Below are 25,771 nucleotides of genomic sequence, written 5' to 3'. Positions count from 1 at the left end.
AAACATACTGCTTAGTTTAAGTGTCCAGTTGTCCACAGAAAGATAAAGGTAAACAAAATTATAGAGAACACCTAAGAGACTAGAAAGTGGAGTTTGGGTTGTTTATATAATCCCTATACTTTATATTCGACTCACTTTAGAAAACTGATGTCTATTCATCCACATCTAGAATCATACCTGACTTATTAGGCTAACATCAAAAAGGATGAAGAGTCAAACCTGATCATCCCAAAGGCGGATGGATAGATATGACATCATCTATCTCCAGCCTACAACATAAGTCTTTTCAGCAGTTCCAAAAAGGCTCCACGCTAATTTGCACTATTCAGGTGACCCTGAGGACACAGATAAACCTCCAAGTGGCCTCAGTGACTCTCTAAAAGAATGCACGTAACCAGCTGTCTGCAAGGAATATAAATCCTTCCATTTCCCACTATGCAGTAAGAGCTGAAGAAGCTTCTTGGATGAGAAGCGAAACGTCTTCAAAGAAAAACAAGAAAGTCCAGTTGCCTCTTGGAAAAAAAGCACCTTTGGAACAACCATGACCTGGATGATTGAGAATCTCTATAGACATCAAATCTGATCAGTACTTAGTTAGAAAACCATTAAGAAATGCAAGGGATGAAGATTAGCCTGGAAAGTAACAAGAAAAATGCATATATTAATTTTTTAAATAAATAATAATAAAGAAATAAAAAAAGAAAGTCCTGGAAAAAGCAGTGACTAATCACTCCTATAATGCTGCCAAGGAAATAGCAAAGACATGTCCAGAAATCTATCATGAGCTAGGCTTTATCTACAATTCTTCTTATAGTCTAAGTAACAGCCTTCTTCATCCCATTTCAGTCATCATTCATAAAACTGTGTAATCAAAAATTATGTCTTAAGAGGTTTGCCCCCAATGACAGTTTCCACTAAGCATTTTATGATTGTGGTAGCTATTTTTTTATGAGAAGATATTTGCATTAGCCATTATGTAGGACTGGCCATGGTTGCTTTCAAAATTCTAATTCTTCTGGCCTATGATACAATATTCCCTATTCTAATATATTCTATTACTTTCTATTTTGCCTAGCTTAGTTTTTACTAGCTCTCTGAAGATTTTTAAAAAATCCTTCTACCCTTTGTGCTTTTTAAAATAGAGATGGTAGAGACTGAATCATGGATTTTCTGAATAAAAATGATAAGATCTAGTCTTGCCATTAAAAAAAAAATCTGCAGCATTCTAAGAAGTAGAAGGGGGGGAAAAATTAAAAGCCTGGCATTTGGTGTTGGCTAACTAAGACTTACAAAATGACCTAAAATGTTATATCAGAAATATTAATGGAGATCTTTGAAAAATGGAGTCAGAAATTAATAACTACACTATCAATAGTGTCAGCAATGATATCTGATTTACATAGACAGATTATGTCCCAAATATGTTAATGAGAAAATAACAGATGTGGAGCAACTGTTGTTTGAAAAGACAGAGAAAGTACTCAAAGTGCAACTACAAATAACAGACCAAGAGAATGATTTAGAAAAGTATACTTTATTGGATATACAAAAAAAAACAAAAAACTGGCTGAAGCTTTAAAGACTAAAGGGGAAATACAGATGAAATGTTTTCTTACTGGATCCAGAGAAGTGGCTTGTTAAACCCTTGAAGAAATCTGAGTAATAGGATAAAGAAGAACTAAAGAGAAACCAAATCCTACAATACCTCAATGGACTAAAGATTAAGACTTAGAAGTAAAAGAAAGGAATATAAAGCTGGTTTATTCAGTCACAGTGGTAGTTGAAATAACACTTTTTTTTTTGCAAGCAAAGTACTGGCAACTCTTTACAGACTTTTTGCTGAAAACAAAAATTGAAAAGTTGATGTTTATTGGATTTGCTTATAAAGGGAGGAGATATGTGATGAAGATGTATCTGTTTGTAACCTTATAGGGGTGAAAGATTACTAAATTTGTTTGTATTTGTTGTAATGAACAATGGAAATCATCTATGTATTTCTTTTCTTTTTCTTCATAATATCTTTTCTGTACTTTTTAGTTTTTTACTAGCATTTTTTCTTTTTTACTATTCTTTTTTAAGTTTAATTTCTATTAGTTTTTACTACTGTAATCAAAATTCTTGATAAAATTATATACTAAAATTTAATTTATATCTATCTTTTGGTTCAACATTCACTTAATTCAAGAGATCTTTTTAAAGCTCTTGTCACATTTGGAATTTTTCACTACAATATTCTGGGGCACATCTGCCCCTTCTGAATATGTGTAATAATACTGCACCTACCTATATGAGGGATGAAGCTTATATTGGAACCTTTACAATCAATGAACACTGTGGCCTAATATTGTAGTGATTTTATGAACAAATATAGGTGGTTTTTTGTTTTTGTTTTCTAGTATGTTAGATATTTTACTTGATATAAAAAGAGGGAAACCTTCCCAAATGACCCTACCCTTGTCTTCAGTGTAAAGCTTGCATCTAGGAATGACTGTACCCCATTAATTTTCTCCATTCCAGCAAGTTTCTGTTATACTCACTGTATCTATTTTGTTCAAAATCCAATTTCTGGTCTTAAAAGCTGGTAGCACTAACACGGAAACACCAGTATTGTCACATATTTTTCACATTTTAGCGTGAACCTTTTTCACACCATTTTTGTCTCCCTTTCATCTCCCAATTGACACAATCACTCATCAACCTACTTCCAGCACTGGTCTCTGATAGTGTGAAATATCTGTACTTTCCTGAACCAAATGCTGTCTAGCAACTGTCTGTATTCCCTTAAGAATAAGTTTAAAAATTACTCTGTTTTTTTGCACCAGGAATTGTTTCCATCTTTAGTCTGAGTAGATGTCTTTTCTATAAGTTTTGCTTGTGCTAGAACATTCTCCAGTGCCTAATAAATCCAAACAGTATTCCTCTGCCTGATGTTATTGTCTCATCCAAAGACTGAGATCCCTAAATTCTGCTTGTCTAGTTGGCCCTGCTCATCATATAAGTAGCTTTTTTCCAAAATGCCACCTTGTCTTCTGCTATCTAGCAAACTAAATTTGGTTTCCAGGGTTTGGTAACTACATTTCAAAATATAATTGGTGCTAATATGACCACAGCCACTGCTTTTCTCCCAGAACTTTATCTAAAGACCTCTTGATACCTTCAACTTTTGTGTCAGATGGATCAGTTTATGCCCATCACAAATGCTGGGTGAACGAATCACCTACAAACTTAAGGTTTTCCACTTTCTTCCCAGTGAAGCATCACAGTATGAGGAGATGAGGAGTTTTTAGAACCATAGATGTAACTCAGTCAAGCTTTCAAAGTTCTCTAACCATAATCTATATCAATAAAATATAGTTCTGATCAGACTTGTGGAGTCTCCTGATCTGGCCTGACATACGGGGCTCACCAATGTGGGTTCATCATTGAATGACTGTGTCCTTCCTACAGGAATGCCTTTGTTATTTTTAAAAGGGGTCCTTCTCCAAGACCTTTCTTCTCCTTGAGTGGAAGGGAGCTGCTATCTTGGAACTGTGACAAAGTTATTGCATTCTAGAAGTTTTTGTCAACAAACATCTCAGACTGTGTAGAACTCTCCAATTCAACTCTCATGTGCACCAGCCACCTGGTCTTTGGGTTTCCGGTGCTCCAGCATGTGCAAAGACCAGCTAGCCGGTGCGCATGCCGTCCACCTGGTCTTTGGGTTTCTGGTGTGTGCATGCACACTGGCCAGCTGGTCTTCACGCACGCTGGAGCACCGGAAACCCGAAGACCAGGTGATTTAATCCCTTAAATGCTATGTATGATGCTTTGATTCTTAAGAAAAAGTAGAATAAAAATATGAAAGAGAAAGAAGATGGATGACCAAAATTTACTTGATCATAGTCAGTAACTTAAGTTGAATAGAATTTTAAGACAATCTAACTACTATATATGCTGCACATTTACTGTATTAGATTATTACAGAAAAGATTAGCATAGTCGTAGCATAAGGATGACATGCAAATTCAAAGAATGAATTTTTAATATAATATACTGTAAATGATAAAACTCTTTATATAAATAGCTACTGTTTCTGAAATAATATAATATAATATGACAATTGGCTACATGTGAGTAATTGATATCAACATAATAGGCACAGCTCATAAATGCAACACCTGTTGATTAGATGTGTATATATTTGCAGAATGTAGTTTATTTGTATATGGCTTAACATATAACATATAATTAACATATAATTTAAAATGCTGAATTGTTCATCCCATGCACTTTAATAGCAACTAACCAGAATTAGATTCTCCTTTCCATATCAATATTTCACAATGCATTAAATGATTGCTCATGAACAATAATTATATTTTACATAAACAATATTGTAATTCAAAAGAAAACAAACTTATTGTTCCAATAGCATAGATAAGCTTTTCCACATAAAATAAAATTTGTGTTTAAAGTCTTTACAGTATCACACAACTGAAACATTTCATTTCTGCTTCTTTGGCAATTAAAATAAATGAAGAAACTTACTGCAGAATTCCTTTTGTTTAGTTCTCTAATAGCTGTCCCCCCACCCCTTGGGTGATCTCATCTCAATTTCTATTCAACTGCCAAGTAAAATACAAGTACAAGCAATTATTATCAGCCTGAGTATCCAAGCTAGATAAAGATGCTTATGTAAATGATGGTATTAATTAAATGCTGCCTTCAGCGTTCTGGCAAGAGGCTAATGCAGCCTTTTGTTTTGCAACATTTTGCCCCCAGAGCTATTCCTTGTGTGCCCAACCTAACCTCTCGCAGCAAGTTCTTTCCAGATTGGCTATTGCTATCACACATGAATGGTTGTGCCATAGTGGGATGGCATCAGCAAATAAGGGGTGGTGACCAGTGACTGAGCAGATGTTGTATTATAATTACAAAGGTGAAAAGGCAATAAAAAGAAATCAAAGCATGAGCAAAATCTACATACCTTAGAGGAGTCAGGCTAATCTGCTCTATGTGTGCTCAGCAAGTTCCATATTTAGGCTAAAACTTATCTTCATGTAAGAAGAAAAATAGAATTACAATGTTGTGTTGGAAAAGAGATAATGTATTCTTTTGCTATTCTTTTATGTTGCGGAAAATAAATCTGAACACTCATTTGTTATAGAAAGGAAAAGAATATGGGCTTTATAGATCTGGAATAAAAACGATAGAATACTCATGAAATGGCAGGCCATTGTTATGAGGAATCACATCTTCCTTTGTTTCTTTTTTTTCTTATACTTTGCTGAACAAATAATCTAAAACAGAGGAATTACCAAACAGGATAGTAGCTAAATGAATGTGAAAACATAACATTTAAAAACAAATTACAAGAGGGGGACTATCTCATTCATCTGTAGCAATGCCTCAGGTAATCTATGACACTTCCCATTCCATCCTATATTCATTATCACAAGTGAAACTAGCGGATATAATGGATGGAAATAATACTGTTTCCAATACAAGGTTCTGAAACTGGAAAGAATATATATATGATCAGGAAGAAAGAAGCATGGATTTCATTAAAAAAATCAGTAATGCATTCCCTCCACTACATACACATTACTCAGAAGAAGAAAAAACCTTGCCATTTATTTTTTTTAAATGTTTCCCAAACTTGTAATAATGAAGTATGTTTGCTTTCTGAATTAGAACTGGAAATACACTTCAATCTTCTGTCTGTAGATACATATTTAGGCCATTTAAGAATAACCTCTATCTATAACCCCACGAGGAAGGGGCCTGATATTAAATCAGATCACTGATCCATCTAACTCATATTGCCTTGACTGTAGCATTCAGATAAGGGTTTCTGAGCCTAGCTCAATATGCCACAGATTGTCCTAAGGACTTTTTGCATGCAAATAGGTGCCCATATTCCTCCTAAATGTTTCTGCTTAAATCACTGTTTTAAGCATGTCACCGGCTTAGAAAATTGGCCTAGAGCAATCATTTATTCAGAGATTGAGTGAATAACCTCTTCTGATGACTGGCTATTCAGTCCCATTCAGAGGGCCAGTACACAGTCTGGCAGTTACTGTTATAATCAATTCAGTCTAATGCAAAATAAATATCAAAATGTGAAGAGGATAAGCAGATATATAGAAGCTGTGATATCTGGCTGAGAAGTAAAAGACATTTTGAAACTGCAGTCCTGACTCCTGCATGATATGTGAATTACTGCTTTTCATTTCTATTGGAAGTCAACTCTGTAGCCTAATGACAACACTGCCAATATCAAAACCTTTGCTATTTCAATGCTGATCTAATCATATGTGAAGAAAATAGGGCAATTTTATTTAGGAAATTCTCCATTATCCATCAGAACTTTGTGTTGGTGAGTGTCTAGAGGTAAATTTTCAAGTCTGTTATTTTTGTACAGGTTCTAAAAAAAATGATGTGACCTGAAAGATATACACATACATTGGACTATGCTGATCCTGTATGCAAGACTACAAACAGAACAACTCTCAAGTTCAGCAGGTATTCCAGTGGATACTAACAAAAATTTGAATCTAAAAAGCGAAATCATATATTACTACATGAAGCCTCCTTCAGATTAGGTTTAGAAATACAACAAGGTACACAAAATATGCTGATAAACTCTAAAATGAACAAAAGAGAGAATAGCATTCACTGTAGAATATAGAAGATGGAGGGAGGAATTAAGACTCAATTTTAGATCCTCCACTTGCCATAAAGAAAGTTCAGCAGGTGTGAAAAATCCCTCTGCCTAAGAATCTGGTGCACTAATTTCAGGTTAAAGAGAACATGAGACTAAAAGGACCTGTTCACTAATCCAAATTTGTGATCAGCAGTGAGTCCTGGCTAGAGAGGAAATGGTGATGTTCAATAAAGTAGGAGTGTCTCTGGGCATGATATCATTCTTACTACTGATTTTGTGTGGTTTCTCTATATATTGCTTTGGCTGATGGCATGGGTTATAGTTTTATAGATAGTAAAAGAGGCTGATTGTTCCCTTGAAATCATTCATGGACCTCACCATTCTGGACAATTTTTAACAAGTTTCCCACCTTCTTTTTGTGGTTGAGGTGGTGTTGGCTCTGCTACTCCAGAGGATCCTGGATGAAGTACATTATTTGGACCCTTTTCAGTCAGAAATCAAACCCTGATACAGAACAAAAATTGTCCTCTTATATGATCTCTAGCAGGAGTGGGAGGAAGGTGGTGCATCCATCCTTGCTCTTTTTAACCTGTGGCTTTCGATACCATTGACCATGGTATCCTTTTGGACCAACAGGGAATTGTTGGTGGGTGGCAGTCTTGTTCCAGTTCCTCCAAAGTGACTGACAAAATTTCCACCAGCCAGTTGCAAAAGCCAACACTGCTTGGATCTGCACATATACCGTTTGGATACAGTATGGCATCCTAGCTCTTGGAACAAACTCAAATGTGTATGTGGACAGCACTTCAATCAAGCAAATCAATCAAGTGTACCAGATGGCCCTGTAGGCTATTGCCTATGTTTCAAGCATGCAGGCCATCCCACTGCCCTTACTCTTGGCAGTAGCAATCCCAACCTGGACACCACTGTTCCTTTTGACTGAGGCAATCATAGGAAACTCAACATCATCCTTCCTGCAGATGACTTCACAGAAACCATTTGAACCAGCAAAACTTACTCCACCTAATATCCCTGCAAGCCTTGCAGAGACACCCTCAAATCCTCCTTCCATTTAAGATTTGCTATGGACATTTCAACCTTCTTGAATGCACAAGTGGAAGTGGCTGAGCATGGATCACTTACTGGGTTCATTTATTAATAGTTAAGACTATGATCCAAATACAATTTGGCCCAATTTGCCATTTTCCTACATATATTCTCAGATGCTTTCCAAGAACTTTCCTGAGGCTCCTCCTACTGTTGCCACCCTTTTGTGCCTGCCTTTCCTAAGGTTAGTGTTAGCTTCTTCTAGTACCATTAATAAACAATTTGTACCTGAGTGTAGAAGTGTATCTGATTCCCATTATTAAACAACGTTTGGAGAAAGTGTCATGGGCAAAAAGACTGTCATCACTTTCCAAAGTCACTGGAGGTCAGGCAATGTAAAAAATTAATACATAAATGAATAATAAGGCAATAATAAATGATGTAAAATTGTGGGATACTCACAAATCCATTCAAATCAGAATTAAAAAAGTATCTGATGCTGCGGCATCTCTAATATCAACTATACTAGCTCTTGACTGTTGGAAGTTTTATGTGAAAATGGAATATAAGTGCAATCAAGAAGTGCTTTTTTAATAAGAGGAATTGCTTAATGAAACAGAATATCAAGTCTATTTATTTCTCTAAAGATTTCCCCATCATTATTTTCATTTACTCTTTTGCCTCAGCTTGTTTTCTTTTGCTACTAAAAGTTAAATCCTTGAAGAACGAGTTTCCTACAGAGAATGTTGTTTTTATTAGCTGTTTAATGTTGGGCCCATATTATTTTCATAGCAGCACAGCATGACAGATTGTTATCAGCTAAGTTCCATGGATTCTTGATGAATCATGGTTAGACTCTTTTATGCCTGCTGTACTGCTACCATGGAACATTAATGTAAACTGACCTACTGTGTCTGCCTTGATGAACCAGCAGTGTTTCCTTGAGGTCATAGCTAACTAGCACTAACTCTTCACCTTTGAAAACTTAAGCTTTATGCCTGTTCTACTGAGAAGAATGCTCAAGGGACATAAGCACCATCTACACCCTTCTTAATGAACAACTTGCATGACAATTTGATTTGTATGGGGGGAAAAAATCCATAAAAGAATCACAAAATGCTTTTCAAATTCAATCTTCTTTTTCCTCCCGATCTATTTTATCAGCCTTAGCTGCTTTTATAAAACTGTTTCCATTTAGTCTCTGATGCTAAATGAGGTGAATATTTGCTGAGAAATGTAGCCAACTTGGAAACATACAATTTTTGTCTCACTGGACTACTCTCATTAATAGCGCCTCCATATCTTTTTACTCTGGAAAATTTTATTCCCTGTACTCCCTGTGCTATTAAACATTTTCCACCTATGACTGAATATTATCCCAATAGATTGGGTAAATCAGATGTGCATGTGTTTGTTAAAGACATGCTCTTTGTTTTAGCTATATTAATTACTAATTAATTAATTAGTAAAAAGTGGCAAAACTGCTTTTCTCTGCATTCCATTGCTTTATTTTATTTGAACCTGGCTCTGAAATCAAACAAGGCTTTGAGACGACAAAGGTTTCAAGTAGTGAAGAACAGAAGAGAGTTGCTCTTGGTCCTATGAAGTCTATTAAAGATCGAAATAAACCTTTCCATCGCCAACCGGATGTTTTAGCAAACACATATAAATCTGATTCATTGGTAATGACAATCTTGCCTTATTTTATGCTTTAAATGTATATCTCATCTCATGCATATGTTTATATTCAGAATAAATTACCCTAAAGTGACACCCACAGTAAGAAAAGAAACAAGAAGTAGTAGTTGACTGATAAGTAACTCTGCCTAGAACAGAAACAACATATGCCACTCAAGGCCAGCTGTATGGGGGAAGCCAGAAAAAAAAACCCTAAATGTTTGCTGCTGTGCATCTGACGATCCCTGGCACTTCATTGAAATTCTGTCAGATCATAAAAATCTATTCATCAATTAAAACAAATTCCTGCTCGGTATCCTGATAAAATCTGCCCATTTGTCAGATGCATAGGAGGAACCACCCATGCTTGTTTTTTACAACTGTAAATTCATTTGGCAGTGACTTGGAGCAGACATAATAGAGATAGGACAGAATGGGAAACAGAAATTGTATGCAGGTTAAGTTTTTCCCAGTCATGGACTGGTGAGTAATAATCTCTCTCAACAGTGGGGAATCATCTTCAGGACCAGTTGTTCCCTCCACTTTCTATAGAATGGATTGAACAGCTAATTGTTTGTTCTTTCTTGTTATCAAAGGGTATAAGATGCTGAGCTTTCAGCCAGTTAATGGGCTGTTATTGTATTAAACATTAGTTCTGGATCTCTATAAAATTTCTTTGTTATGCTTCTAAAATTCTAGGGCAGTGTTTCCTCCTTCAAAGGAATGAAGTTTTGAATTTGCCAACTAGCTCTCTTACTTTAAGAAAAGGAAGAGAAAGAAAAATTCTCTTTTCCCTGTCAGCAACTGGGGTGATTTTTCTATATTCCCAAAGGATTTGAAACATACTTCATAGATCCAGAAACCAAAATATAGGAATCTATAAAACACTAAACAAGATACAGATGTTTTATACTCAATCTAATCTTGCGATGTCTTGTTTGGTTCTTTCATTCCCCTAGAATTAAACCTACAATAATGTGGGAAAAGAGCTAAATTTTAAAATAATAAGTCGTTTTTCAAACACAAATGCCTGGATAATTTTTACACTCTTGCAAAACATTTTCATGCAAAATTGCTGACCTTATTAATTAATAGTCATGAGATAAGTATATTGTTGAAATAAATGAACAAATATCTTAAAGGTGCTATTTTCAAAAGACAACTAGATTGTTGTTTTTTTCCTTGAGAAAGAAAATGTTTTGCTTCTCATCCAAGAAGTTTCATCAGTTCTAATGGTGGGGAAATGAAAGGATAGTACTGACAGTTGAGACTGGATGGTGGGGGGGATGGAAGCATACGTTCTGATAGGATAGTGCGGGATGTAAAGATGCATAGAAACAGAATCCTTCTTTCACACACACACACCATTCTATCACAACCCATCCAGCTGGATTTTTATCTAGCTATCAATAAATCCTGGGATAGCCAGATATTATTGTTTGATGTGGTTAAGTTATCATTGCAGGATGTAAGCTGTTCAAACTAAAGCTGCCTTTTGCAATTGACTGATTATTACATTTTATGCTCATATTATTCCGCTCAGTTGGTAAAACATCTAAATATGCTACAAACCTTCCACATAGCTAACAAAAGAATCTTTAAACTTAAAGAAAAAAAGGAAAAGATTAGTTACAAAAGCTCACCCTAACAAACTAAGAAAAAAATATATATTATCAATATATAATTATATATTATCAATAGTCCCTGGTTTATTTACATATCATACACTACTATGTAATGATCAATAAAAAATATTATAAAATATCATAAAATCTGATATCTTAACTAATACCCCATACTAGCTCATCTATCCTATTGCTGAGTGCATTATCAAGATATAGCACCAGCTTCACAACATCTTAAAAAGACATGTTCTGGATATGTACTTACGGGACCGCCTGCTGCTACCGAGTACCTCTCACCAACCCGTCCGCTCTCACAGAGAGGGACTCCTCAGGGTGCCGTCGGCTAGGCAGTGCCGTCTGGCGACACCCAGGGGAAGGGCCTTCTCTGTGGGGGCTCCCACCCTCTGGAACGAACTCCCTCCAGGACTTCGTCAACTTCCGGACCTCCGAACCTTTCGTCGCGAGCTCAAAACACACCTATTTATTTGCGCGGGGCTGGGTTAGTTTTTAAATTTATTGGTTTTAATGGGGTTCTTAGTATTTATATTGTTTTTTATCAATCTGGCTATTGAATAAGTTTTTTATGTCTGATTTTAAATTGTATTTATATGTTTGTTTTTAATTGCCTGTGAACCGCCCTGAGTCCCTAGGGAGATAGGGCGGTATATAAATCTGAAAAATAAATAAATAAAATAAATGTACAGAATATTCTATATTAGGATTGTTTAATAATACTAAGAGAAAATGAAATGTGGAAATGCTGATACAACTTAAGCCTCAATATGTGCTGAGAAGACTAACTACAATTTGAGTTTCTTAGTCAAAGCCAGAATTCACACTGGAAGCATTAAATTTCACATGCTATATTCTTACTCGTTGGCACAAGCTTTTGATCTATTGGTTTTTCTTTGATGTAATATTTCAACTAAGTATAAAAACTATAAATTGTTTAATGAGGTTCAAAATGACTCAATCGTTATCTCAAGGAAAGAAAAAAAATACTTTAAAATTCAGTTGTAACTAAAAAGGTTAAAGGACAGCAACAAATTAGTGTTTTTGTTTGCTAATGCATCCTTAATGCATCTTTTGCTTATTTTAGGAATAAGCAAAATGTGTCTGATTTTAGAAAAGTGCCTTGAAGTTCAAATGCTGAAAAACACAGCACGTTGTTTTTTGTACACCTTTTCCAAAATCATGCCTTAAACATACAGATGAAAGATTTTACAGATTTTATTTAGATATATGTATGATATACAATGCTGATTATACTTGTTTTGGACTCTCCTTTTTACATCAGTTTCAAAATGATTTCAAGTGCTCCTACTACCACTAGTAGTGGTAAAGTATATGGAAAGTATCAAAAAGAGTTTGGGCTGGTTTTGAATTTGATCACCTCCTTTTAGTTTTCAAAGATGGAAGATAAAGCCATGATGGGTATGGATTGTAGGAGCTGATGTCTAAAACAACTGGATGGTGCAACAAGACCCAAGTTGTAATAAGGATTACTGTTGCAATCTCTTGGACACTTCTCTGCCTTACCATTGTGTTGTGTAAAAAATGTTGAGCACTATAACAATGTTGAGTTACAAGATTATGGCATTTAATTTAAGGCTAGATTTGTAGAGGGCATAGGGAATATTTTTGAAGGATGAGAGGAAGAGCCACTACCAAAGCAACAGCCAGATAAGTGGTGTGTAAACCTCTTCCAAGAAATTAATTTGAAAAAACATCTCAAACAAGCCCCTAATTCACATGAACGTGTGTGTGTGTGTGTGTGTGTGTGTGTGTGTTGGAGCAGGGGGGGGAAGGGAGACACATTCAGCCTTGCAAGACTCTGTTAACATAGTCCAGACCTAAATGGCATTTGATTTTTTTAGTCTGGTCTATTTTGTGGGGCTGACAAGATTGCTCCTGTTCTTTGCTGATCAGTTAAGGTTAGAGAAGCTGCTAGTGTGGTTATTTGCAAATGATTCAGGAGCATTTGTGATAGAATAAACCTATAAACTAAAAATGGGCATAAATGTTTTGTTTTGCATAAATGAATGTTCTAAAGGTGCACTTTTATGCCTGTCTCCCTTTAGTCTTGTAGACAATATGACATATCTCAGAGGACAGTGTGGCAAGAAAGGACTTGAGAAAAGTGTACAAAGATAGACTGAAAGGAAAAGCATATCTAAACAATTACGTAATCAAGAGTCTGAATAAAGAATCTATTAAGAAAACAACAACAATTGTTAAGTAAGATCCTGGAATATTATTTAAGCATGACTAGCTTTATTTTCTTCATCCTCTTTAATATTTATTTATTTATTGGATTTTGAGGCAACTTGAATTCAAAAAAACTCTGGAGACTTATATTATTTAAAAGAATACATAATTTAAAAAGAAACATGACTGACTAAGTCACTAAAAACATCCAGATGACATAAACATGCGGTTGGACATTTTTACACACTATAAACTTGCTATCAAGCTTGACAAGGAGGATGTTCTTTGACTGCACTGCTTGGGAGCTCCACTTCAATTGTGGTTTCTTTTTCAAACTTACCAGGAGAAAAACATACCTTTTCCCATAAGCAAAAGGTACTTTGGAGAAATACTACCCTCCATGCATAAGCATTGTGTTGGAACAATTAAAAGCTGGACATTGCCTATAGGCTTCTAAAGTTTCTGTAGATGCATACGTCAATGTGTTTAGGGAATCAGCTAAGGCACTAAGCAGCAGATACGATTTAATATCGAGAAGTGAGAAAATACATTTACAAAACAGAGACACATATTTGCAATAGATTTGACACATATAATGCAGCAGTTACCATGAGAAATTATAGGAAAGTACTCAAGAAGAAAGTCACCTAATGGCTGCAATGATAGCATTTCTATAGAGATTTAATTATTTATGTTCATCAACAAAAAGTGGTGACAGAGCTAATAAAAAGAAGTTAAAAGATTGCTAGAGCCACAATGTTTCAGGATTCAAATCAGTCAGAAGCAGAAATATTTTTACTGTTATAGATCATTGTAACATTACAAAGCCAGTTTGATCTAGTGGTTAGGGCACTAGACTAGAAGCTGGGAGATCATGAGTTCTAGTCCCACTTTAGCCATGAAAGCCAGCTGGGTGACCTTGGCCCAGTCACTCTCTCTCAGTCCAATTCACCTCACAGTGTTTTGTTGTTGTGAGGAAAATAAGAGGAGGAAGGAGTATTAAGTATGCCTTGTTTATGGTAGGAAAATAAATAAATAAATAATCAAATGAACACTATTTATTTTTTAAAAATGGATTGAAATTGTTAGAAGAATTGTTATAAGATGAGGATGCATCTCATACAGAACATGAACAACCATAAAAAGGAGAAAAATGTGTAGGGGATAAAAAGACAACAGAAAGTGAAGATAATGAGTTCATGTTCTGGATTCCAAAGAGAAAGAAATTGTGTTCATGGATGCTAACTAGACATTCTGGGACCGGACAGAACTTTACAGCAAAGTATATTAAATTCACCAAAGAAAGAAAAATATATATATCTGGAAAAGAACTAGATGTAGTAAACCACTACATATACCCTGGTCAACAGATCTCAGTGGAAGGCGATACAATAAAGGAAATTGATCGGTGTCTTAAATGTGGTTGGCAGACATTCGGCAAACTAAGGACAATTTTCAAGAACAACATCCCCCTATGTCTGAAAAGTTTTCAATCAGTGTGTGCTACCTACTCTTACATATGCTGGCAAAACATGGATACTAACCTCACAATCAATAAAAAAAAGCTATAAGTGGCGCAAAGAGCCATGGAAAGATACATGCTTTACAAGACAAGATAGAAAGACCTACAGATGGATTAGAGAACAAATGAAAATATAGGTTATCATCAAAAGAGTAAAAGAATTGAAATGGAAATGGGATGGTCACATACCAAGAACTGATGGCAGGTGGACAAAGGCAGTCATAGAATGGATCCCACTTGATAACAAGCGCCCACAACTAAAATAAGGTGGATCAATGACGACATCAGCAAATATTGTGGGCCCAATTGGCAAAAGAAAGCTGAGGACCATATTGACTGGAAACAAGTGAAAGAGGCCTTCATCTGTGGATAGACAATGGCTAAAAAGACAGTGGTGGTGGTGGTGGTGGTATTATTGAATTTGCAAGCAGAGTTAAGTTGTTGCCAACATTTATTTTATTTTAAATTTTGCCTATGGTCAGCTTCACCCACCTACAACATATATGCCTGAATTACTTCACAAATTCATTTGGAATTGTGGTTGATTATTTTGTATTTCTTATCCAAGGAGATCTCTATCTTCAATAGTTACTTGACTGAAAATTACTTTTACTTATCATATTCTTCAGAAAGATCATGTGAACCCTATTATGAATGCCACTAACTATTCTCAGAACCAACTGAGTCAATTGGTATACAATTTCTTGTTTAAAGGACATGAATACATTACTGAATATTCAATGCTTAAAGTGCTTGAATATACTGTGCCTTTCATACAGATCTTCAGACATACAACTATACGGTATGGTAGAAGCTATAAATGCTGAATTAAGGAAAAGGTTGAACAGTGGTATTTCAAAAATAGAACACAAAGATACAAGTTAGATGTTGATTTGTTGAACAGCATACATATTTATTTTCCCTTCTTGGACTCTGTTTTTAAACTGTTTGGCAATGAATGTATATAGACCAGTCAGATGTTATAACCAAAAACCATGCAGTTCATTTTTACCTGATGCTGACTAATTCTTGATCTTCTTTGCCCTTTTCTCCACCATTTCTGCTGCTATTACAAGTTCATTCATTTCAGCTTTTTTATTTATTTTATCCACCTCCTTTATCTAAGCTGCATTTTTGTTGTACTTTAACAGGTTGTCCCATAGCTGATCCCAGAACTGCACTTTGTCAAGTGTTACAATCTCTCCACTGATGGATTGGTAGAAACATTTATGATTTGACTGAAATTGGAGATTCTACCTACAGTGTGCAATTGCAGCTTTGTATCTGCTGATCTTCTTGATTATAGCTGTTACTTGCTGCTTTATTATTTCCAGTGCTTCCTTGATTTTCCTTTTGCTAGGTCAGTGATGGCGAACCTTTTTGCCATCACGTGCCAAAAGGGGGGGAGTGCGGGTAGGGGTCATGTGCATGCCCACACCCATAATCCTATGTGCCTTGCGCATGCGCACACGACACCCCCTGTGCTCCCCCCTGCTTTTGGCACAGTGGGCTTGGTAAGCCTGTTTTTTGCTCTCACCAGGCTTCAAAGCCTTTCTAGAAGCCAGGGGGAGGGGGGTGAAAACGGCCTTCCCCACGCACCCCCGGAGGCCCTCTGGAGGCCAAAAACGGCCTGTTTGCCAACTTCCGGTGGGACCAGAAGGCCTGTTTTTTGCTTTCCTCAGGTTCCAGAGCCTTTCTATGAGCCTTGGGAGGACCAAAACGGCCTTCCCCACCCCCCCCTGGAGGTGCTCCGGAGGCTGGAAACTGCCCATTTGCCAACTTCCTGTGGGACCAGAAGTTGCAAACAGGCCATTTCCGGCCTCTGGGGGAGTGGGAAAGGCCATTTTGCACCCCCTAGGCTCCTAGAAAGGCTCGGGAGCATGAGGAGAGCAAAAAACAGGCCTTCCCCACCCAACCAGGCCCTCCAGAGGTAGGAAACAACCTGTTTCCCTATTGTAGGTAGGCCCAAAAGGCCTGAAAATCAGCTGGCCAGCGTGCATATGCGTGCTGGAGCTGAGCTTGCATGCCCACCAATATGGCTATGCGTGCCACCTGTGGCACATGTGCCATAGGTTCACCATCACGGTTCTAGGTGATTATTTTTGATCAGGTATTTGTTGGTTTTTTATTCTTTGCTTTTTCTTTCATCATTCTAGTTGCTTGCATCTGATCTTAGCATGCTCATCAGTGGTGGGATTCAAAACTTTTTATTGGTTCTGTGGGCATGGCTTGGTGGGTGTGGCATGGCTTGGTGGGCATGGCAGGGGAAGGATACTGTAAAATCTCCATTCCTGGCCCACTCCAGGGGAAGGTTACTGCAAGAATAGGTGGGAGCAGGGCCAGTCAGAGATGGCATTTACCGATTCTCTGAACTACTCAAAATTTCTCCTACTGGTTCTCCAGAACTGGTCAGAACTTGCTGAATACCACCTCTGATGCTCATGTTATTTTTCAATCAGATCTTCCATTTTGACCTGTTTTCTCATTTGCTGATTTTGTATCTAGTTATAACTGCAGCTGTGCTATACATTAGTTGGTTTGTTTCTTATAGTGAGCTAGTGCTTATATTTCATATTACAGTATTGACATCTTTTAATACTTGTGTGAGCCGTGATGATGCAGTGGTTAGAATGCAGTACTGCAGGCTACTTCTGCTGACTGCTGGTTGCAGTTTGGCAGTTCGATTCGCACCGGCTCAAGGTTGATTCAGCCTTCCATCCAGTGGTGGGATTCAAATAATTTAACACAGGTTCTCTGCCCTAAAGATTTCTTCCAACAACCAGTTCGCCAAACTGCTCAGAAAGTTAACAACCGGTTCTCCCGAAGTGGTGCAAACTGGCTGAATCCCACCACTGCTTCCATCCTTCCGAGGTTGGTAAAATGAGGATCCATATTGTTGGGGGCAATATTATGCTGACTCTGTAAACTGCTTATAGGGGGGCTGTAAAGCACCGTGAAGCTGTATTTAAGTCTAAGTGTTATTGCTATTGCTATTAGTTGGTTCTTTGGAACAAGCTTCAGTGAAGGCAATCTTATTCTGGTGTTTTTGTGCTGTTCTAGATGCTCAATTATTCTCTGTTTCAATTCCTATTGCTGTTGGGTTTTTTTTAGTTAGAAGGTTTTGTTCTTTCTGTGGAGAAGGCAGAGGAGGGGGTGTCTGGTTTGGGAATGAAAATAATGAAATAACTATGCTACTTCCTCTATTGCGGACTCCCCCTGGTTTGCCTCCACTGTCTGTGCTATTCTGGCAAAGCTTCAGATTTCTTTGCCCTGTGGGGTAGATCTTTGCAGTTCTTTGAATTCTGCTTCTGTGAATACCTTAATCTGTATTATAAATTGACGTTGCTCTGCTAGCTTCTGTTATGTTATTTCTGATTCTGAATGTTGCTCTTTCCAGAATTGATGCATTCTTTCCTCTGATCCCCTTCTTGTTGGACTTGTAATTTATAATAATTTGTAATTTGATTTGTAATAACAGATCACTATTTCATTGTTGTCTTTGTATATTTGAAACGGGTAAAACAACTTTTCTTCCAGTAGTTCTGCAACTGCTAGCCCTCTTTGCACAGTCAACAGTCCTGTGTCCTTGTAGCCCATTTGTCAGTAGGTGTCCAGGAACTCCAACACCGTGCAAAGTTCTTGTTGATCTGGGCAACAAACTATCTAGAATGGGTTTTCATAAATTATATTTCACTATATTATTTATGGGAGGCATTCTTCATTTAATGCCTCTGATGAACATGCCCACTGTGGTTGAGCCTCTGGCATAACTCTCATCCTCCTAGGTGCTGGCAAGCCCCATTATTTTTTGTTGTTATATTATTATTATATTTATAATTAAATATATTAATTAATTAAATATAATTATTATACTGCCTTGTATTAATCTGGGGAGGGACAGTAAACAAGGCTGTACCAAGATACTGTAAACAAGTTGCTGAGATTCTAGAAAGAGTGCAGAGAAGAGCAACAAAGATGATTAGGGGACTGGAGGCTAAAGCATATGAAGAACAGTTGCAGGAACTGGGTATGCCTAGTTTAATGAAAAGAAGGACTAGGGGAGACAGGATAGCAGTGTTCCAATATCTCAGGGGTTGCCACAAAGAAGAGGGAGTCGGGCTGTTCTCCAAAGCACCTGAGGGTAGAACAAGAAGCAATGGGTGGAAACTGATCAGGGAAAGAAGCAACTTAGAACTAAGGAGAAATTTCCTGACAGTTAGAACAATTAATAAGTGGAACGACTTGCCTGCAGAAGTTGTGAATGCTCCAACACTGGAAATTTTTAAGAAAATGTTGGATAACCATCTGTCTGAGATGGTGTAGGGTTTCCTGCCTGGGCAAGGGGTTGGACTAGAAGGCCTCCAAGGTCCCTTCCAACTCTGTTATTATTATTAAGAGATAATATTTTGTAATTCTATATAAGGTGCATCAGATTTGCTAACATAGAGGCACAAGACATTTTGGCAAATAGAATTGCCACCAGAATTTCCCCATTTGAAAAGCACCACAGATATTATAGCCTTGATCAAGTCCTGTTTAAACTCTCAAATGATGTAAACTAAATAAAACAAATATCATTTTGGTTTTGAAGAGATTGTTGGCATGCTATCTCAGCTGTGGAAATTAAACCTGATTCGAAGAAGGCAGAAGCTATTCTGCAAGCTCAACTCTTGAAAATCTGGATTTGCTGGTTCTTTTCTAGCTACTGTAACTATTGTACGACAGTTATTCTTAATTATGCAGACCCACTCTGACTGCTGATTAAAAAGGGAACCACTTGGCACTGATCTGCAGCAGCTGACTCTGCATTTCAACCACTGAAAAATGAGTCCATTAAACAACCTTGTCTGGCTTATTATAATCTCAATATACCAATTTTTGTGGTGACTGATGGCAGTCATTTGGAACTTGCTTCCATTTTGCTCTAGACTCAGGAAGATGGATCAAAGATGCCTTTTGTATATGCCAGCTGCACACTTTCTTCCGTAGAGCAGAGGATTTTATGGATCAAGCACCAAACTTTGGCCTATAGAAGATTTTAATAATTATCTGTAGAGACATCAATTTGTGCTGTTAATAGACCACAATTAAACACATGCTTTAATCACACTAAACCATCATTTTGCCACCTTGCAGCCAACATCTTATTTAAATATTGCAGCCGTACAATTTTTGTTATTCAGTGAATTTCAGGAAAAATGATCTCTGATTGCTTAGTGTCTTAAATTACCTGAATCAGGATCAAATATATTAATGGAACACTAGATTCATCAAATGCTCAAGAAGCCCCTCCATCTGATTTCCAAATTTGGGCTTGGTTTTAGAGCCAATTAGGATTTAGCTCCTAATCCTGATGCAACTACTCAGTCTCTCTCACACTATGGTGGCTAGAAAAAAGACTGTTCAATTGTAGTGTCCTAATTATGGAATTAACTCCTTGGGAAGATACTAATTGTTTCTACCCTGTGTTGCTTAAACAAAAATTAAAAATGTGTTACTTAAGATAAGCATCCAAAAGGTAAACAACTTCTCTAGAACTAGACCGCCTTGTAGGCTGTTTTTTAAAATGAATTTTAATTGTTGTTTGCTTGTTTTTACTGGAGATTGTTTCACTGCCTTTTTGTACACCACTCTTCATGAGAAAAGTAGTAATGAAATATGTATGCATGCATGGGGGAAAACTCCAAAAATCTTTATTTTTTAACATTTATTTAAGGCTTGGAGAAAGAAAACAAGCAAGTTATTTGAAAGGAGCATGTTTTTCTGCAACTTCAAAAAAAGCCTTTGCTCTATCTTTTATTTTCCTTCCAAAGTTTTATTTTTAAACTACGTGCCTTTTGCTTTTTTTAAATGCTGGAGGGCAAGAGAGTGAGGGCAGATTTTATGACAAAAGTTCCCAATAACATTTTTTTTTAAAAAAAATGTTTTTCAGATCTGTTTTTGCACTTCTGAAGTTAATTACGTAAGTTTTAGTTTGTCTTTGTTTTGTACAATGGTTGAAAATATAGGCTGAAAAAAATTAAGCTGCTATGAAGGTCTGCCCTCGTCAACTTTCTGCCTTATATTTACAATCTTGAAATTTCTTACTTTATTTTGTTCTCTGGTAATAGCTTATTGCCAGAGTTCAAACGAGTGTTTTTGTGTTTTGAGGTCTCCTTCTATCTTCCTTTTGTCTTTGGATTTATGAATTTATTTATCAAATTTCTAAGGCCACCAGACTACATAACAACTCTAATTTGTATATAATATTAAAATCAGGTCAGAAGTAAATAACAAGTAAAAAGGTACAATAAATGTTCAGAAATATCAATAAAATAACCTAGACATAAATATTCCCAACAGAGGCCTACCACATACCCAGGAAGAATTGGTTTTTAAGGCCTGTTTAGAAAAGTCAGGGCAGGGGGCTATACAAATCTCCTGGGAATGCTCTTCAGCTGCAATGACAGAAAAGGCCTATTTCTTCAGTCCTATAAAATGACACTATGTAATTGATGAGAACTATAATCAATTACATATTTCTGATGGGAACTATCACACAACAGAGGCATAAACTGTAAGAGACAATCCCTCATAGTAACCAATCCTATATAGATAGTCCTCATTTGACGAACCTAATTGGGACCAGCATTTCCATCGCTAAGCAAAGTGGTCATTAGATGAAATGTCACTTAAGTGGGGAGTCTCCAGAAAATGGCATTTTTCTCCTGCCAACAAATAGCTGACTTTGCTGCCAAAGCCAGCTCTTTGGCAGCATGGTCCCCAGGTTTTGAACAGGACTTGGAATAACTCATGATGATCCTCGGATGTCTGTGTACTTGTCTGGGAAGAGAATCCAGTGGATCACAATTCTCAGTAAGCAATATCAGTATTCAACAGGGTGGACAATCTACAGTATGTTTAACTTCATTACTTTGTTTTCAATGCATATTTTTCTGGTTTTATGTTTTATATTTGTCTTCCCCCCCCCTTTTTTTTTCTTTCTTTTCTTTTCTTTTTTGGAGTTTGTATTTTAACTTTGAAAATAAATTAAAAATTGTATTAAAAGAAAACAAATCATATAACTGCACTGCTTTTCTGATAGTCCTAACTGAGGTTGTTTGATGATTACCTTACTGTTGTTAGGTGAGGACCTCATGCTTCTCCTATTCTGAAACTCTCACTTCCATTTCAACTCTTTCCACTATCTCCCCACTTCATCTCTGCCCCTTTTTGCCACCCTGCACTACAATCCACCATTGCTGCCCCCTCACTGCTCGCAGCTGACTTTTACCATTTTCTTCCTTCTGCTACAGAGGCACACCTGGCCTCATCTGTTGATGGCCCTTTGCAAGATTTTACATAGCTTCATGGAGGCCTTACAAAGGGTCAGCTGCTGCCACAGCACGGCAGGAAGAAGACTGCAAAGGTCACCTGGGTTTGGTGGGAGATATCAGAGAAAGGCAGCAGAATGTAGGGTGGCCAAAAAGGCAGAAATGTTGGGAGACAGGCAGGTGGGGACACTCAAAGTGCACCCTGAGGTCATAAATATAGACAGGCTGCCAAGCACCCAATTTTAATTTTAATCGCTGCAATGGCCATAACTCTGAAAATCAACTGTAACTACCACTTGTTCAGCACCAGCATAACTTTGAACGATGGTTGAACAAATGGTGATAAGCAAGGATTATCTATACTATCTGTACTGGTGTTTAGGAATAACTCTGACAGGAGGAAGAGCCAGAGACCAGACAACTGTCACACATAAGATATGTCAGAGTGGACATAGGAAGTATTTCAGAAGGGACCATCCTTAGTTTTCTGGAGAGTAAAAGTAAGTAGAAGAGAAATACTTGAAGACATGCAAGATATTAGTCCCCTGAGGTAGTCCAGACAAGAAGCACAAATCATGAGTACTAACTCTCCTTTTATTATAAGATTATATAAACAAAGTCTTGCAAGTCTAAAAGTCTGTGGCTCTTCCTCTTATCTTCTAAGGTCATCCTCACATACTACTATATCCAGAAACCAACTGGAAAACAGTGCAGCTCACAAAATAAAGATGTTCCATGAGTATATTGTGACATGTCCATAATTGCCCATCTGCTGGATAAGCAGCAGTTTCGGACCAATTTTAAAGGGAAGCCCCATGTGCAGCATAGGCAACAGTCTGTGGACAAATTTACCAACAAGTGACTTATTTGAAAAACCTCTTAGCATACAAAATGAATCTATACAAAGGTTTTCCTGGTCCCCAGATTTTGAAGTTATTTCCTTCTTGAAAGACAGTGATATAATGCCCCAAACCACACTGGGCCAATACTTTCTGAATATTTTCTTCTGCCTAGAACTGACAGCAACAATTGTGATTCTGGGCTCTGCCAACCGTATGTTGACTTGGCCTTACTCTGCCTTGGATCCCATCTATGGGGCACTACTTGCCAGGTCCTTCCTTTAACTTGGCTTGATTTGTGACTGAATAAATCCTCACACAATAGCAGTTTCAATAAGGAGCATCTTTCCTGCATGGGCTCTCACTTTAGCTTGTACTGAATAATACCGACTCTGCAAAATAGCTCACAACATATTGACTCACAATGTTTTTGGCTTGCTTGTGGCTTAGTGTCTTGAAGGAACCAGATCCTTGTGCTTTGCGAACTATGCTTTAGCACATGATAGAGACCCAACCCACGGTGCGTTATTCAGCAAGCCATCATGTACTTATTTATTTACTGCAGGCACATAGAGCTAGTCCTCGACTTACCACCACACTGAGCCCGAAGTTTCTGTTGCTAAGCAAGACATTTGTTAAGTGAGTTTTGCCCCATTTTGAGACCTTGCTTGCCACAGTTGTTACGTGACTCGCTGCAGTTGTTGAGTTAGTAACACGGTTGTTGAGTGAAGTTGGCTTCCCTGTTGACTTTGCTTGTCAGAAAGGGGATCCCAGTCAGGGGTGAAATTCAGCAGGTATTGACAGGTTCTAGAGAACCGGTAGGGAAATTTTGAGTAGTTTGGAGAACCAGCAAATGGCCCCAGAGTGGGGAGGGAATGGGGATTTTGCAGTATCCTTCCCTTGCCACGCCCACCAAGCCACACCATGGCCACCAAGCCACGCCCACAGAACCGGTAGTAAAAAAATTGGATTTCACCACTGATCTCAGTGACCTCAGGACACTGCAACTGCCTGAAGTAGGAGTCAGTTGCCAAGCATTCCAATTTTTGAACACGTGACCATGGGGGTGCTACAAGTGTGAAAAACGGCCAGGTCATTAAATCGAGAACTATCTGTATTGCCCGACTGCTCAGCTCCGTTAGCTTTAGGCTCCGTGGCCCAGAGAAACCACAGACCCGAGAGAGTCTTAAAGGGGCCCGCCCGGCTTCCCGCTCTGACCCGCCCTACAGCCCCACTTCAAGACACCCCGCTAGAAACGTCCACCCAGGCTGCCCTCATGATCCCATAGACCGGCTGGATGACGGATTTCGGAAGGCTGCCCTAAAGGCTTTCGGGCAAAGCCCTCACAGCAGCCGAACCCCACCGCCAGAAACGACGCGACCCCCACACACAAACACTACCCCGCCGCCTTCCCAGCGCCACCAGTCCCATCGATACCCACCGAGCCTGCGGGATTCCCTTCCTAAACCGCCCCAACCGCTCGGTCGCCAAGCTCCAGGACGCCCGCGAGGGTTGCTAGGGGGGGCTAAACCATTCCAAGTTTCAAGCTTGGAAAGGCGGCGCTCCTCTTTTCCGTAGTAAAAAGTTACAATCCCCGCTCCTTTCCTCGCCTGACTCTAATTCTCCGTGACTTTACTCTGCGACTTTAGTTCTCTTTCATCACACGAACTCTTCTTTCCGACGACCGCTTGCCCCCTGTTCTCCCCCCCCAGCGGCCAAGAAATTGGTTGCTTCTTAATAAAAGTGACGCGCGCTGCGATTGGCAGGTCCGAGCTTCAAGGGCTTAATTGGAAATTGCTCTCTATTTATTTATTTATTTATTTATTTATTTGTTTGTTTATTTATTTATTTATTTATTTATTTATTTATTTTATTTTATTTGTCATAATATATATAAGCATCACACAAAAGATTATATAGTATATAAACATATATATGAGGAAATATAAGGAGGTATAAGCATATATATATATATAAGAAGAAAAAGAAAAACAATAGAACTATTGGAGTTGGTGAAATATCTGGTTTAAAAAAACCGCTTGCAAGGTTGTTGCAATGAACGTGGGAGCTGCAGTTCTAAGCGGGTATGCAAAATACAGCATATATATATAAATTCATTATATCCAATTTATATAGTTATTTCATACTTACACTCATATATATGCTTATATACTATATAGTTACTTCATGCTTATGCTTATATATACTGTTGTGACTAAATAAATAAACAATGCTCACATTACCAAGTAATTGCACTCATTTAACATAACATAACATCAGAGTTGGAAGGGACCTTGGAGGCCTTCTAGTCCAACCCCCTGCCCAGGCAGGAAACCCTACACCATCTCAGTCAGATGGTTATCCAACATTTTCTTAAAAATTTCCAGTGTTGGAGCATTCACAACTTCTGAAGGCAAGTCGTTCCACTTATTAATTGTTCTAACTGTCAGGAAATTTCTCTTTAGTTCTAAGTTGCTTCTTTCTTTGATCAGTTTCCACCCATTGCTTCTTGTTCTACCCTCAGGTGCTTTGGAGAACAGCCCGACTCCCTCTTCTTTGTGGCAGCCCCTGAGATATTGGAACACAGCTATCATGTCTCCCCTAGTCCTTCTTTTTGTTAAACTAGACATACCCAGTTCCAGCAACCGTTCTTCATATGTTTTATCCTCCAGTCCCCTAATCATCTTTGTTGCTCTTCTCTGCACTCTTTCCAGAGTCTCAACATCTTTTTTACATCGTGGCGACCAAAACTGGATGCAATAGTCCAAGTGTGGCCTTACCAAGGCATTATAAAGTGGTACTAACACTTCACGTGATCTTGATTCTATCCCTCTGTTTATGCAGCCCAGAACTGTGTTGGCTTTTTTAACAGCTGCTGCACACTGCTGGCTCAT

The 25,771-nt window shown here is 37.8% G+C and overlaps 1 protein-coding gene across 1 annotated transcript in view; it reads right to left on the bottom strand.

Annotated features, from left to right (window-relative positions):
• DNAH1 (dynein axonemal heavy chain 1) overlaps positions 1-24,487 on the bottom strand; it is a 215,173-nt gene extending 190,686 nt beyond the window's left edge. The window contains exon 1 of the mRNA XM_058167174.1: positions 24,319-24,487. The gene's annotated coding sequence lies outside the window, so the exon portion shown is untranslated. The remainder of the gene's footprint in view (positions 1-24,318) is intronic.
• Between the last annotated feature and the right edge of the window lie 1,284 nt (positions 24,488-25,771).

Source organism: Ahaetulla prasina, chromosome 2 (genome assembly GCF_028640845.1).
Source record: "Ahaetulla prasina isolate Xishuangbanna chromosome 2, ASM2864084v1, whole genome shotgun sequence".
In the NCBI taxonomy this organism is placed as follows: domain Eukaryota; kingdom Metazoa; phylum Chordata; class Lepidosauria; order Squamata; family Colubridae; genus Ahaetulla; species Ahaetulla prasina.
Note: the sequence above shows the minus strand (reverse complement) of the source record. Positions and strands in the feature narration are given on the sequence as shown.